Source organism: Argiope bruennichi, chromosome 2 (assembly GCF_947563725.1).
Source record: "Argiope bruennichi chromosome 2, qqArgBrue1.1, whole genome shotgun sequence".
Classification (NCBI taxonomy): Eukaryota; Metazoa; Arthropoda; class Arachnida; order Araneae; family Araneidae; genus Argiope; species Argiope bruennichi.
The window spans coordinates 131561960-131578943 of NC_079152.1; the positions used below are offsets into that span (position 1 = coordinate 131561960).

The window sequence follows — 16984 nt, forward strand, 5'->3', positions numbered from 1 at the left end:
CCAAAGAACTAAAAATTTTGAAAGAAAAAAAGAAATTTATCAAACGTCTTCGAAACCCTCCTGTAAATACTTTTGTTACCGAAATTAACTTCGAGATAAGAAATTTTAAAATTCACTTTTTAATTGATCATAAATAAGATTTCTTATGTCTCTTTGTACAATGTCACAAAACAATTTTTATATATAAATTATTTTGTGAATGTCACTCAGCGATGCCTTATCCCAAGATCTCCCAGATACTTTTGATAAAATTTATAAAATTTAGCTGCTAAACACGCAAAATTCTAAATGTTATTATAAGATACTATTCGCAGGAAAATATTTATGAATAAGTTATATTTAAACTGATAAATGTAATATCAGATATTTGCATTATTCTGATTACATTTTGAATTGTTATTTGCAAGCAATGTTTTAAAAAGGCCCAGATACTTATGGGACAATGCGGATATCTGTTTAGTTGCTATATAAAATAAAGGAAGAGATCAGCTTGTCTGAGCTATCGAGAGAAATTATATTGTTTCACGCATTCGACGATTTTTTTGCAGCTAGAAATAAGTTGACAACATCGAAGGATTATAAATTTTGCAGTCTAATAACAATATTACATCAGTTACAAAGGATGGTTGCGTTATTAAATGTCTCAATCTTTTAATTACATTTATTATCGCTTAGAAAAGCATAAAATTGCTATTATTTTCAGCTGCAAGCTGTTTGGTAATTCGTATTTGCAATACATCCAATTTTGTCTTTATCATTTCAATTTTGCATAATTTAAAAATTAATTAAGTTATTTTCTAACTGCATCTAATCGATTTGTTTTAATTAAAAAATTAAGTTCAAATTTATGTATTTATTTAAAAGTTCCATGAATTTTAAAATAAATCATTTTTTCAAAATTGATTATCGCATTATAAATAATATTTCGCATAACATGCGGAGTTTGTTGAATTTTTTTTTAAAAACTGCACTCATTTGCAGTGATAGATACATTTCAAAATACTGTGTTTGAAATTCCTCAAAACGATAAAACTAATTACATAGCTACATCCAATAATATAAAATTCCAGCATTCCTGACATTCATGTATTTTTCTCTCTGGCTACAGTACAACTCTTCCTGAAAAAATCTAATAAATTAGGAATGGTTTGAAATAGAAATTTCAGTTTCTTTGCATTATTTATTCTAATTTCAATTATTTTTATATTGAATCAATATATAAAATAATACTGACATTCTAATCGGAAAATGTCACAAAGAGCAAATATTGCTAAAAAAGATTCATAAAAATTTCCATTTAAATCATTTTCTTTCATTCACAAAAATTAAGCCGTCGAAAATTGAAAATGGGCGTTAGTTTATTAAATTTTCTACTTCAGAATAATTCTAGAAATATAAATATGTTTATCCGTTTCAATTTCGATCAAAGAAGAGAGAAATTAAGATTTATTTTTAAGAAAAGAGAAATAAAGATCTCAAAATAAAATATTTATTTCCTGCAAACGATTTTCGATAACTTTTTTTCTATTTCGTTTATCTTAAAGCGAAGTAACTTCATCTATGGATTTTAAAGAAAAATCATCTAAGCATTTAGAATTTTAAAGCATCAAAGCATTTAAGATAATTGGTAAAAAAAATTGGCGTAAATTTCTTGGGAGAGGGTTACAGATATCTTTTTATTATCTTTAATTTCTTTCTTTCTTTAATATAATATTTTGTTACACAGAAAACTGCTATTTTTCCCTTTTTCGTAGAAATGAGTATTCAGATGGGAAGAAGGGAAAAATAAACTTTCTACCCAACTCAAACAAGGAAACGTCACCATTAAATTGATTTCTATCATAATGATGTATTTAAAAGTTTATATAATTATGATATAAAGAATTTAACACAAATTTAATTACAATACAAATTTTTTCCCCATTAAGTGAAAGTAGACATTTAATAGCAACTATGAAAGTTTTGGGCGATTCAAATATGTAGATTATAATACATATTCTTTATTATAATCTGCTTAGAATCAAAAATCGATTTAATACAAAAAATTAATAAAAATGCGCAGGCACAGGATCCAAAACTCAGAAATTATGCTTGGACTTTCAAGCATATTTCAACCCAATAATAAAACTTTTCACAAAAAATAATTCCAATTTGATGTTAAAAATTGCATTTTCTTAACTGGCATCAAAGTAAGATTATCTAAAGAATTCAAAGCAGGTCAATTCTTGTGATGGTTAATAAGTATTTTGAAGTACTTAGTTGAAGTTATATATATATATATATATATATATATATATATATATATATATATATATATATATATATATATATATATATATATATATATATATATATATAATATATATATATATATATATATAATATATATATATATATATATATATATATAATATATATATATATATATATATAATATATATATATATATATATATATATATATAATATATATATATATATATAGAGAGAGAGATGCTTTGAAATATTAAAATAATTTGCAAATAATTAAAAAAAATAAAAGAAAATAGCATTTATTGGAAATGAAAGCATAGCTACAGTAAAGAACTATGAAAAATATTTTGTGTCCTTTACTATAAAGTTACAATACATATTTGGCTGTTCAAGCTTTTTAAAAAATAATTTTCAACTTCGCTGCCAAAATTTATATGCAAAACCTTCAAAGAAAATCGCATTTTGTGTAAACTAATTATTTCTATTAAGAATTTGGTTTTAAAATTAAAGCAATAAAAGTGGCAAATGTCAAGTTTATACTTTCAAAATGAGGTACATCTAATATATTTTGATTAATGCGTAAAAACACACAGATACGGTTTGATAATTGTATGCATGCAATGTTTTAATTTTACTGATAATTTATTAACAGTGAATTTTTGCATAAGAAAGTAAAGTTCAATTACATAAAGGTAAAAAAAAATCAATATATCATCTTTTTATTCTAATAAAGGCATAAATAATTATTAAATAAACCGTTTGGAATGCTTTTTTAATTTTGAAGAACCAAGACTTTGATAATATAGCAATGTTAAACGACAATTTAAAAATAAATTCCTGGTATTAAACTTCATTTTCATATAAGCTTTCCGTTTGGTACAATCATTTTCAGCCGTTGATTAAACAATATTTAACTTAGAACATTTCAAATAGAGCAGGCTTTTGTTATTGTTATCAAATAACAATACATTTCGAAAATAGACATACCTACTTTTAAAAATTGTTGCATTAAAACGATTGAAAAATCTGCTTATAATATTTTACCTTTTAATTAATAAACATTTTCACTGATAGGAATGAACCAAATTTCTTTAATTTCCAATAAACAATTTCTTTATAGTTTAATGTAATTTTATTAATTTCTTTAGACCTTCGATTTATCACAAGGTATAAATTTTGAAATATTGAAAATGATGACTTTCACCTCTTTGTTTTTCCATCAATAACCAAATTATTTTCAGACTGCCGAAATTCTTTAGTTATCTTTCATTCTTTTCGTTTCTTTTACAAGAATCAAATCAAGAATTTTCATTTATTTTAGCCCTATTCCAAATGAATTAAAAATCTTCAAGAACTTCGTAGAGAAACGTTACCGTCGCTAAACGAAACAGGATATCAAAATAGACTAGAGTATCAAATTTAAACGAAACATTTTTAAAGAATTTTCTCTGAAATATCAATCACATACCAAAATGACAATAATATAATTTTTCTCTATATTCTCCTTTTATTATCCATACATTTTCCCAACTTGTTTCGAATTTTTTTTTCTATACGAAAAAAAAACATTGCATTTCTACGAAGCCAATTGTTCACAAATTCTTTCATTCCTGTATCTGTAGAAAATCCCCCTCCTTTTAACTTTCTTCGAGGAGACCCAAATGAATTGTTGTTATCCGGAAAATGTTCGAGTGATGTCGGTTGGAGCTCCTTTAATTTTTTTACTATCGCACTAGCTCATTTGTTGTGGAAGAGAAGAATATTACGGATCGGAATGGAACATTTTTTTTGAACAATATATTGATTTAACTTATTTCAGAAGTTTATAATATTATATACTACCTCAATAGTTTAACTTGTATGAGGAAAATGGATTACGCAATACTTTATAACTTGCAAAAATTAGAAGAAAATTCTTTTTTAAAAGATGATCCAGTTTTTGCTTTCATTGAAGTAATTTCATCTTTTATATGCAATTTCAAATTGAATCACTTTGTTCCAGATATATAACATACCAGACCTAAATAGTTTTCATCGCAGGTTAAAATTCGTTTCAAAAATGCATCAGAGCGATTCAAATAGCTTTGAAGAATGACTTTTCTTGCAGCCTTGTGATAGTGTATACATTCATAATATATTCAGTTGTGCTAGATTCTTAGAGCCTATTCACCCTGTTAGCGAATGATAATATAACATATGAAAAATAAAATGATGCGAAACAATTTAACTCTTTCTGAATAGCAATGCCATAATACTGAAGCTCTACCTAGTTAGTATACAATTCTACAAGTTATTATTTAAGTTTTAAACAATTTATTATAGACGCTATAGCAATATATTTTAAAATGCTATGTAAATAAAAAAATAATATTTAACACACACACACACGCACACACGCACGCACACACACACACACACACACACACACACACACACACACACACACACACACACACACACACACACACACACACACACACACACACACACACACACACACACACACACACACACACACACATATATATATATATATATATATATATATCAGGAAACGTATAATTTTTTTTATATGAGGGTTCCGAAATTAAATTGAAAGATTCCTTACAATTTTGAAAAGTGCATTTTTGCCACGTTAAATGCTGAATTTGAACAATGAATCAGTCATGAAATTTTGATGTTTTTTCAATGTTTCGAATAAAAAGAAATTAGATTTTGGAAATTACGTCTGTCTGAGCTGTAATAATTGAAAAATGACAAGAGCCAGATGAATGAAATTTGAAAAGACGGGCTTTACTTGCAAACTGCATACTTATACCGAATTTCTGTCGAAATCTACCAACAGAAAATTTTTCTCTGTTTGTCAATTCTCTTCATGCGGAATTTAGAAAGCAAAAATGCAACAGCTAGATATATGAAATATGGTACATTTCTTTAATATCTGAAATATATAAAATTCGGAATACATCCTTCATCAGATTAACTGTCCACTGATTTTTATATACATGGTTATGTGAACGTGATGAATAAAAACTACAACTGCATATGTAGATGGATTTTAGTAAATTATATTTACAACAAAAATGAAATATGTGTTAAACAAACATTAAATATAATCAGTCCGAGAAAAATGTTTCAGACCGACTGTTATATTGACTTCTCCATATGAAACTAAGCTCAAAATACGCCATTTTGTTGAAATATAAAAAAAAGAAGAAGAAGAAAGAATGCTCCTGCTAGTTCTATCTTGTAACAGTGATTCAAGGGATTCACAGTAAAATTATAATTTAATTGCAGTTAATATATAAAATTTTCTCAAATTATAAAAAGCACATTTTTTCCTTTCCGTTTTTAATAATAGTAGTTTTTTGAGAACTTCTAATTAATTTTTCATTTCATTCAGTCAAAAGTTTAAACATTAAATTTTCTAGATTTTAAGTTTTTTTTAAATCAAATTTTTGATTTTGATTCAGTGATAGTTTATAGTCAATAAACATTCAATAAATAAATGTTTAAATATTGACTCGTCTTTTTTTAATGAACCGGTTAATCTTTCTTAAATGCAGAAAATATTACTTTTATGAATAACTATAAACTCCGAGACACGTTCACGTTAAATTCATTCCATGAGAATTCCCTGTTTATATTTACATAAAGCTTCTGCAAATGATGAACCATTTGGGACCTCGTATTTTATCGAATCTGAAGAAACTGAGCTGTCCGAGAATATTATTGATTAAATGATCGTATTAGAAGAGCCGTATTAAAACACATGCGCAAATTTCGATCAATACAGACAGATCCCTTGACCAATGAAGATGACCTTTCAATTACGGGGTTGCGGATGCAGGGAGAAAAGGCAGAGGCAACCTGCAAATTGCATTTCATTTTCACAGTTCAATTTCCCGAAAGGCCAGACAAGATTCAATAAAATGCAAATAAAACGAGAAATGGAGGAATAAAAAAAGTCTGTAAATTACCAGAAAATATCCCATGAGCTTAAATATATCTCAAAGTAAATTTACATTCTACCATTATAAATTAATAATGAAATGGACTCTGTGCCTTCTGTGATTTTTTAATTGAAACATATGACTCTAAGATCTGTTCATTTTAAAAATGATATAGATGTAGCACTGAAAGAAGAATTTTCATTTATCAAAATTCCTTTTTATGCAACTTTTATATAAAATGTTATTTTTTAAATACCGTTTTTATAATTAATTATGGACGCCAAGCTGAAATTTGGAGGAGACATTTATTAGCCAATTAACACACATGACACTTCTTTATTGTTTTAACTTATTTATTGATTTTGAAAAATTATCTACTGAATTAGAATCAGCGGCTTCTCTTCAACTAAATAAAAAGAGCATAGCTAAGAGGAGGGACATTTCCTTTTCTTTTCTGCAGTGATTTTTCAGGTGGCATTGAGTGATGATGGATTCACCATCCTGAAGGCACCCTTCATTCCAGGTTAAAAAGTGTTGTAATGTTAGATTAATAAGATATTTAATGCAGAAAATGCGATTGTTGGAGAAATATTCAGTTCGGCAACAAAAAACAGTGAAAAAAGGTAGGAATTTCAGCAATGCCTTTTGCAAATTCAATGCAATAGTGCCATGAAGAACTAACTTCAATATAAACGTTTTGAGATTTAACTGTTTTGTAAAATATAGAAAATTTGGTTCTATATTTCCCAAAATCATTATTTTATAAGTAACCACATTTTGAAATTTGCTCAGTTTTCTACAAGAAAAATTTCTATCGCATATGTATAATGTATATGTATACATAAAAAATCATTGGTTCCCGACTGCATAATTTTTTCCAGTTAATCTTTATTTGTGAGTCTTAAAATGTGTTTTTAATATAATTTTCTCTAGAGGACTGGAAGATGTCTCCTTTTTAAGATGCTAGATGATAAGTTAAGTCATTCTGATTGCTTATGCTGTTGATTCTTATTCTCCTCGGTAAACCTAGCCTTCGTATAGGGAAGATAATAGAATAAGATAGAGAAGTCATTTAGAAAGCAATTCGAAGAGAGCCAGATTTATGAGCAAAAGGAATAAAATTTTAAAAATATAATAGTACAACATTCAAATCTATCTATGCATACGGAAAAAAATTCTAATGGTAAAAGACAGGATCTTTTTTTATGAAAAAATTCAAGATTTAAGGCGTGTTACAAATCAAATTTATTGTTTTTTAAATAATGTACATTAAATGAATAATATTTTTTTATGCTGATAAAAGTCTAGAAATTTGTATCACGAGCACTGGTCTGGAATTCCCAACGACTCCTAATGCTTTGTTTTTTTTTATTCCAGAGTAGAGGGAAGGACGAAATATTTGTCGTCTCTCTCTGTCTTGTTCATGAGTCAATGACATGAAAAAAGTCACTATTTGTCTTTTAGCATCTAATATATTCGTACCCGAAGGTCTAGCGGTATTTAAAAAAAACCTGATGTTAATATGAAATAATAATTGAAAATCAAGTGTTGGGAATCTCAAAATGGTAACTTTAACTTAGTTTAATCATATTGATGTCCCGTTTTGAAGTAATGCAAGGATAATTTGGTATTCACATCTTAATTTTAAGCCCCATTCAGATGATGGAGACGGCACCATGTTATTATTCCCAAATTTTTCGCATTTTAAGGTTAATAAAAAATGCTTCAATTTTGGACAAAAGTGTAGCGTGTTATCCTAATGAAAATTGTTATAATAAATTCCAAAATTAAATTTTCATGTTTAAAATGACCGTCAATATCGAACATACATGAGTATATTTTACTTTTTGATTATGTCTAGAAAATAATCTCAAATCTCAAGCAACCTTTTCAAACTGTTATTTTGACGACAAAATTGATTATTTCCCCTCTTTGAGCCCTAAGAAATTAATACATCTTTTCTTTCTATCATGCATAGGTATTGCTAATTTTATTTTCACTTCATTAATAATCAATTTAGCAATTAAAACTTAGGGGTGGGGTTCAAAAGAATAAATTAAATAAAAACCTCTATAGATTTATTATCTACAGATGGTTATAATTATCTATAGATGGTCTCATTAATTATATAAGTAGAAGCAAAAATCTGATATTTAAAAGTACAGCCGTAGTGCGACGAGAAAATTTTTCTCTGATACATTTGTATTACCCTTTCTGGAAAAGCTAATAAACAATTCAGCGATTTTTTAATGAATTTTCTAAAAGCGTAAACTAATCTCATGATTTAGATTCTTTTTTTAAAATTCATCTAATTTTGTGAAATTGATTGCTCGCAGATAGTGGCGGATATCTAATGGATAGATTAGCGATTAAAGCGATTGGCTAAGAAGTAGTTGCAGCATGCAGGTCAATTTTTCCTTACTTGACAAATATATTTGATGAAAAATACGAAATTTATGAATGGTTCATTATTAGGATAATTTTACTATGTAATCAGAGTTTAGTTACATTCACTCTAAAATATTTAAAGCGACAAGCAACTGCTTTAATAAGGTAGTAAAAATTATTAATCTAATGCAAACCAATAACTTATAAACATTTTGTTCAAATCTGAAACTAAATTTATCAGTTTACCAAAAGAGGGACCTCATTATGTGCACTGCTCATTAGTGCATGAGTATTACACATTATGAGGTGTCTATGAGCTATATTAGTCTATGAGCAGTGACAAATACTTGTATTGGCCACTGCTCATAGAATTCAAAGCAATAATTTTACTTTTAAAAAGAAGGAATTTTAAATCCTCTGTTACTTTTATAATCCTAAAGAAAAAGCAAAATATGTTTATGATGTATAAACATAAGATGGAATTAATTTCGGAAATGTTATTATATGAAATTTGAAATTTCTATCATAGATAAATATCAGTAAAAAGAGTCAAACATTTGAAATGTGTGAAAATAAAAACAAAAACAAAATGCTATTTTCCTGTTTTGAATGTTATCTTCTTCGAATGTTCTAATAAAATAGATGTTAAAGTTCACTTTTACGATAAAACATAATGACACAAAGAAGCATTAATATAAAATCAGTGACGAAGGTTACGTACATCATCTCGATGGATTAAGAAGTGCCATTTTTTTATTTTTCAAAAAGCATCTGTTCGAAATAAAGGGCAGGTTTTAATATCAAAATAAATTAAAATATCTAGTGTATATATTAATAGATCATTCTGTAATTTCTATTGGTATTCATAAAATGACGCAATTGCACAGCTGCATCTTTTTAAAGAAATGCTTACTCAGTTAGGTTAATAACAGAATCTTTTTTCGATTTAGAGGAAAGAAGTTTTAATCAGGAGTTACTTCAGGATTTTTATTATTTACCTAATGTAGCCAGATTATTTTACGTCCCTGGAAAATACCAGGCAATAAGTACTTAATTAATAATGAATTTATTAAAAATGCCTGACAATTCACAATGATGTTATGCAGAAATCGCTAAATCACAGCGGTTTTGAATTTTCTAATTTAAAAAAAAATGAAAATATGTTTTTTTCTTTATATGAAACTCACAGGAAACATTTGCCAAGTGTTTTAAAAATTCATTTTTAGATTTATTATTATCTCCTTTGCATTCATAATGATTGAAATTTTAAAACATTTCTCCGCTTTCAATAAATTATGCATATTCGTAAACATAATACAGGGTGGTTATAATTAAAGTGCAAGTGTTTGAAAGATTGTAAAAGAAAAAACGAAGAAATTTGGTATATGTTACATTTACAACATGGGGAAATAAATGACACAATAAAAAAATTTTTAGTTCATTTTTCTGTAATAGATGGCGCTGTAGATTATTAAAATGTTGTTTTTGCTCTGTTACTATGTCAAAATGAATACCACTTCAATTTTAAAATCATTATGATGATAAAAGACATGTATCTTTAAGCTATAGCCATGCCTTTTTCAAAGACAGAGCGTTCTCTGTTAGTAAAATGTTATTGCCTAAAGAATAGCAATTATAGTGCTGCTTTGAAAGAATATTGCCGTCTTAAATATTTGAGAAAAGAACCGATGTCTGTGAATGAATTTAAGAAAACGATTAATAAATTTGAAACTACAGGAGAATTCGCAGTGCTCCCTGGAACTAGAGGAAAAAGATCTGTGAATCAGGAAGTCGTGGAAGAGATTAGGAAAGCAACTGATTCAGGTTTAATGGATCAGCGACCTGTAAGCGTTAGAAGTGTAGCAAGGACATTATCAAAACCATGGGTGACCGTACGCAAAGTCTTGCGCTGCATTTTAAGACGCTATCAATATAAAATTAAAATTTTGCTTCACTTGCAACTAGGCGATCCACAAAGAATTGACAACTTTGCCAACTTCATTCTTGCCATATTGATGAAGATGAATCATGGTTTCGAAAAATTTTTGTGGACAGATGAAGCGCATTTTACTTTATCCGGACAAGACAACACTCATAACTGTAGGATATGGGGCTCATCCACACCGCATATTGTTTTCGGGAAACCTTTTCATTCAACGTTTGTTACTGTTTGGTGTGGTATGCTGACTTTATTATTTATACTGCTGACTTTATTATTGGTCCATTTTTTTTCTCGAAAATCTTACACCAACAGGGATAGTTCGCTGCGCCGTAACAGGCACTAATTACACTCAAATTTTAGAAAGTAATATGATCCCTGCTTTGCAAGACAGAAACTGCCTCGATTCACCAATATTCATGTAAGAGGGAGCACCACCTCACATTGCTCATTGTATTACACAACTGCTTCACAGAACATTTAGTAAGAATCATATAGTTAGCAGATATATCCAAAATGAGTGGCCAACTCTTTCAGTTGATTTGAATCCTTGAGATTTCTGGCTCTGGGGTTGTTTAAAAGATCGCGCCTACAAGGAAGTTGCTTTAAATAGCAGCATCACTAGACATGTCCTAGAAATTCAGCATGAAGCATTAAGTGCTACTGTGGATAACACTATCTTACGTCTACAGCATTTGATAAGACTTGAAGGATACCATACTGAACAAATATTGTAATACATTACGCATTTCATATTTTAACAAAGAATAGTTATAATTACGATGTATAAAATATTGTCATTTAAAAGCGCCACCTATGAAAAAAAGTTGAACTAATTTTTTTCATTGTGTAATTTATTTCCCCCTGTTGTAAATATAACATATACCATATTTCTTCAACATACTCCAAGTAGTTTCTCTTTCACAGTCCGTCAAACGCTTGCACTTTAATTATAACCACCCTGTATTATGATGAAATATTTCATTGAATTATGAAATTTTTTATCCGTTTTAAATATTCTATTCCCTGATGCTCAAATGTGATGTGAGGCTTTTAATAGATCAACATAGCAGTGAATATTATTTATTCGTTTCAATTATTTGAAAATTGCTTTTAAATTCAAAATATGAAGATCTCACCAGTATAAAAAAACATAAATAATAACTTATCTATTTAAACTCAACTAAAAACGCAAGCAAATTAATTAAATCCGAGCTACGAAATGAATTTGAACAGATTTTGGAAAAAAAGAAGAAGGAAAAAAATGGCGTCTTTTATTTCTAACGAACGAAAATTACTTTCCAGTATCCTGCATGCATTTTATTGAATTTCTTTCTAATCAAATTTTAATTTAACGAAGAATAAGTTTCTGTTTGGGGAATGGAATCAATTCACTTAATGTCAAAGCCATTTGACAAATGTACCTGCGTTAGTTGTTTCACGCTGTGCAACAGTATCAAATCATTTAGTATAGGAAGTATATGGGGAAAAAACAGAGCATGGACTTATTGCAAAAAATGAAAAACTATATCAAATTTTTGATAAAAATCCGTCGAAGGTTTGACTTTCTGACGATCTATCTATTTGTAACAATCTAAATGCTTTAACTCAAAAAAGCGTAGAGTTAAATGAGTAGATTTTAGTATTATTAGTTGGTTGCAGATCGATGTCCAATTCTAGTTTCGGACAGTCGAAAAGAGATTGCCATCTTTGTCGCTCCGTGAACTAAAAATAACAAAAAAGATAAACGAAATTTGGTATATGATCTGAAGCCTAAATTGAAAAGCCATTTAAATTCACGTACCAATTCAGACATAGGGAAGAGTTTCAAATTAATTCTTTTCTTAATATTATAAAATTAAAAGAAGCCATATTCTGCAAGTACACAAGAAGGATAGTTTCCTATTCCCTTTGCAAAATAAACGAACGGGGGAAAAAAACTGAAATGGACCAGCGTATTCGCATGTATCAAATGTTCATGAATTAAATCTCTTTATTTTTTTAATGGGATAATGTTTATATGCTAGATACTTCCTGTAAATTATGTGTTATTTCATGCAGGATGCAAAAGTCATTCAGATCACTTTTAAAGGCAGACTGCTGGGCAATCCATTTAATTATTTCTCTGAAACTGATGTTAGTATTTTTTCTATTATTAGAAGCGCGACAATTTATTCACAATTATTTTAATAACATAGGTAATAGAGTTTATTCGCGGCCAAATTATTTGTAAATTGTATCATGTAGCCTGTATAATGAAAAATAAAATAAATTAAAACGATTTAGAGTAAATTTCAGACTGTTTGGCCTAGTTTTACCAAATTTGGGATATATTTGCGGCTTGGGAGCTAGGTGATTATTAAGAAAATATTTTTCGAAATTGTATTTATTTCATTAAAATATTTAAATTTTTCATCAGTTATTTCAGAAGACAATATGACATAAAACTGTTTTTACATCACTTTAAAGTTCTAATTTTTAATAAATTTTCAATGCATTTTTAGATACATTTTACAGCAAACTTTTTCATTATTTCGATAACTATATATAAACAAGAATACCTTGAGAAGGTATTAAATGATTATTTTTTGGTGCGCACGAATTATTCATTAAATTACGGGTTAAATTTATTCATTATTATTTTAAAATAATAATAACTTGATACGTATATCTTTATAACATCAAGTTTAAAACTTTCTTGTGATATGTGCTTCGGACTACCGGCTTTAATAATGTTTAAGTTTTTTTCAATTAACAAAATCAATAGTTGTTTTAAAGGAGATTCATTATGCAGGTGTGAAACAGAATCTCAAGTAAACTGTACTTCCGAGTATACGGCAAATAAACTTCAATAATTCAATCTTTTATACGAAAGACTGCTTATAATACAATAATTAATTTTGAAAAAAGCAAACAAGCGCAGCATAAGAGATTGTCAGTTACTATTTGCGAAAGCAGATTTATCAGCAGAATCTGCAGAATTACTCTCCACATTCTATACATTAAACTGTAAGGCGTGTTATATTTTATAGTATTATTATATTACTCTCCACATTCTATACATTAAACTGTAAGGTGTGTTATATTTTATAGTATTATTGTATTACTCTCCACATTCTATACGTTAAACTGTAAGGTGTGTTATATTTTATAGTATTATTGTATTACTCTTCACATTCTATACGTTAAACTGTAAGGTGTGTTATATTTTATAGTATTATTATATTACTCTCCACATTCTATACGTTAAACTGTAAGGCGTGTTATATTTTATAGTATTATTGTATAGTGAATAAAAAGGAGAATACATTTTGAACATCTTCTCTTTGACGACTGGTCTAGAATCGTATATAAATCTACTGTCTTAAGTAAAAAAAAACCTAGAGAATCTTACTTAGTTAACATGTCGCGCTTTTGAATTGTAATGTTTATATAATCACATATAAGTAGATTGTCCGACAGTTGTTTTCCCAAATTCGATCGCATTCACATAATTAACCAGTGTGAGTTGTCACTTCACAACTTTTTCGCATACTTTCTAATATAGGTGTTATTCCCCAGAACGCCTTGCATAGATTTTGCATACATTAGTTACGACATATTAACCTTGGCATGAATTTAGCATTTCTCCTGAATATATCGTGCCATTTTTGACAATTTGCTTGGCTATTCATCCTTGGTACGCGGTTAATAGTATCTGAAAATTGAATTTGTTTTTCAGATGTGTTTTTACAACCGATTTAAACAAAAATTGATCACAAATCTACATTTGTAGTCATAAATTTCCAAACTAAGTTTTGACTTATTTAAATTATTTTAAGTTAATCACGTTTATACGTTTTTGAAAGTACAGACTGCCAAACGGTCAACCGCTTGTTGGATTTAATTGAGCATTTGGTAAGTGTCCACTCCATAGATACTTAATTTATACAACTAATTTTATCTATCCAGCTCGCATTGTTTTGTGATTACCGTGTTACGTTCGAATAGTCAGTAGACAGATTTTCTCTGACTGGAGTTTGCTTAAAATTTTATAGAAATCTACATATTAGGTGTAAAGACCATATACCAAATTTCATCTATCTAGCTTAAAGCGTTTGGGAGTTATCTTTTCCACAAAAGATAAACGAATATTTTCCAGAAATGTGCTTTTCGATCTCAGGTAAGTCTAAAATGTGAAGATTCGTTAAAATTATTTGATAATAACAATATTTTCTCTATACTATGTATGCGAAAGAGTAAAAAAAAAAAATAGTAATAATAATAAACGGAATATAAAAAAAGCACATTGTGACGAATGTGACGAATTCGATTTACATTCACATAAATACAAATCAGCAGGCTGATAGATAATCAACACTTAGACGGATTTTATTCAATTTATCGTACAGATCTATATTTCTAGTAACAAAACCATATGTTGAATTTTATTAATCTACCTGGTTGTAGTTTTGAGTTATCGTAATCACATGAGCGATTTCACCCATAATAATTTTATATATCCAGAATATGAAAAATTTCATTCATCTAGAATGCTGCTTGATCATTTCCATCGCCAGGCATGATTTTATAAATGTTCTTTACGGACCCAGGGAAGTTCTAAAAGATGGTGATTCATTGAAACCTCAAGGTCAAGCTAAACTACTTTTTGTTTACAAAAAAGAAGAAGCATTCGAGCTTGCATGGCTGCTATCAAATACAAATCGCTAAATGCAAATCCAATACAATCCATCACGACTGCCACCAAAATCAAGTAACATTCAGAATGCTTACCTGGAATTTTATTGAGTCACGGCTTGGAAGAAGCACTTATTTCACGCCTGGAAACTTGAAAAGATATCCACGAATTCTTTCGAAAGTTTCCAAAGCGGAAGTTGCAGAAATCTGAAAAAATGGGAAAATCAGTCACGTGTCAAAACATATTAAAATGACATTAGAAGGGAACAAAACAAAACAAAAACATTTAACACAAATGCATCCCAGTTCCAATTGTGAAATAGACTAAACATTCTAACCTTGGATTTCGAACGCGGAAAAATACTGCCCAAGTCACGCGCGCTATTGCCAGCATTTTAACAATGACACACCCGAATAATGAAACCATAACTTTAAGTCATCGAGTTTAGGATGAAGTAGATAAGGTATTTTGGCTGTGGCACACCGCGTCACTCAAAAACACGGAAAGCAGAGCAATCACTTAAAAACCCAAACCTTGCTAAAAAAACATTAATATGAAATAACGAAAGTGTTCAAGGAGTGTAGGGTAAAGAAAGCATCTTTCGAAGAGGTCTTAAAAGTCCGTTAAAAATATATTTTTCTGTTGCATAAATATGCTGTAGAAGAGAAAATTTTTTCCCCATAACGTGTCCCATTTACGTGTGCATTGGTGCTTTAGTGACAAGACTGTCCTAGAGCTTCTTAATTTGGCCCATATATACCTTGAAACATAGAAATGTCCCGACACTTCTGAAAATATTGCAAAATAAAAATTATTTTTATACCGTTTTTAAGTTCAAAAAGTTATTCTTTCATGGTGCTGATTCAGTAGCTGTAAAATTCATTAGTTTAGATTTAAATCACTTTTATTTTTAAGGATATATCATAACAATATTTTCATTGTTGCAAAAGAAACTGAAATCGTTAAATACTTGATGTTGTGATTTTCTTGCATTTATGAAAGCTAAAGAAGGATTCCATTGAATGTCTATATAGTTTACAAGACGAATAAAACTATTGAATTTACGATACCGGTGAATAAATTTAGTAATAATCTGGATATACATTAAAAATTAAATTATCACAATTAAAAAAATTATATGCACAGCAGGCATAACATATGCAACACTATTAAAATAACACAGCTTTAAAGCATGACAGAATCATGCCAATGAAGTTTTATTGAAATGATTGAACCGAAATTAAATATAGCCAATACTCCGGAGAAACAGCTGGGCACCAAAGACGACTAGTAAACAATAAAAATAATATGTATTTACAAATAATACAGATGAATGTGAGTGCGTGTGTGTTGGCGGCCGTTTCGTATCAGGCTATTTGATCACAATTTACCAAATTTGGTATATATATATATATATATTAGTTGAAGCAGAATGCAGTTTGAAGACAGTGAAAAGATTTTCGATTTCGCGACGTCGTTTTATTTCATTTTGGAGAAGCAAACATATGTACAAGCGATGAGCACACAGAACGACACAGAGAGGAATGAGGAAAAAGCTCTTGGACATTTTATCCCTGGTCTTATATAACCTGAGAAATTGATAGGGAAATTATTTCTTCATATTGCTAATATATAATGAGATTTCGATAGGGATTTTTGCTACACGCGTCGGTGAGGTAATGGAAAACACGGGGATCTTTTAAAAAGAATGTGCTTACTGGACAATTTTCTATCCCTTCTTGCGGAGAGTGGGAATGTGAGGTTTTTAACCGAT

General features: G+C 28.8%; 1 protein-coding gene across 2 annotated transcripts in view; it reads right to left on the reverse strand.

Moving 5' to 3' along the window:
• The window catches only part of LOC129956760 (cAMP-dependent protein kinase catalytic subunit 1-like), a 274118-nt gene that overhangs the window by 188457 nt on the left and 68677 nt on the right, over positions 1-16984 (reverse strand). For both annotated transcript variants that reach the window (XM_056068719.1, XM_056068703.1), the window contains exon 2: positions 15306-15416. The gene's annotated coding sequence lies outside the window, so the exon portion shown is untranslated. The remainder of the gene's footprint in view (positions 1-15305; positions 15417-16984) is intronic.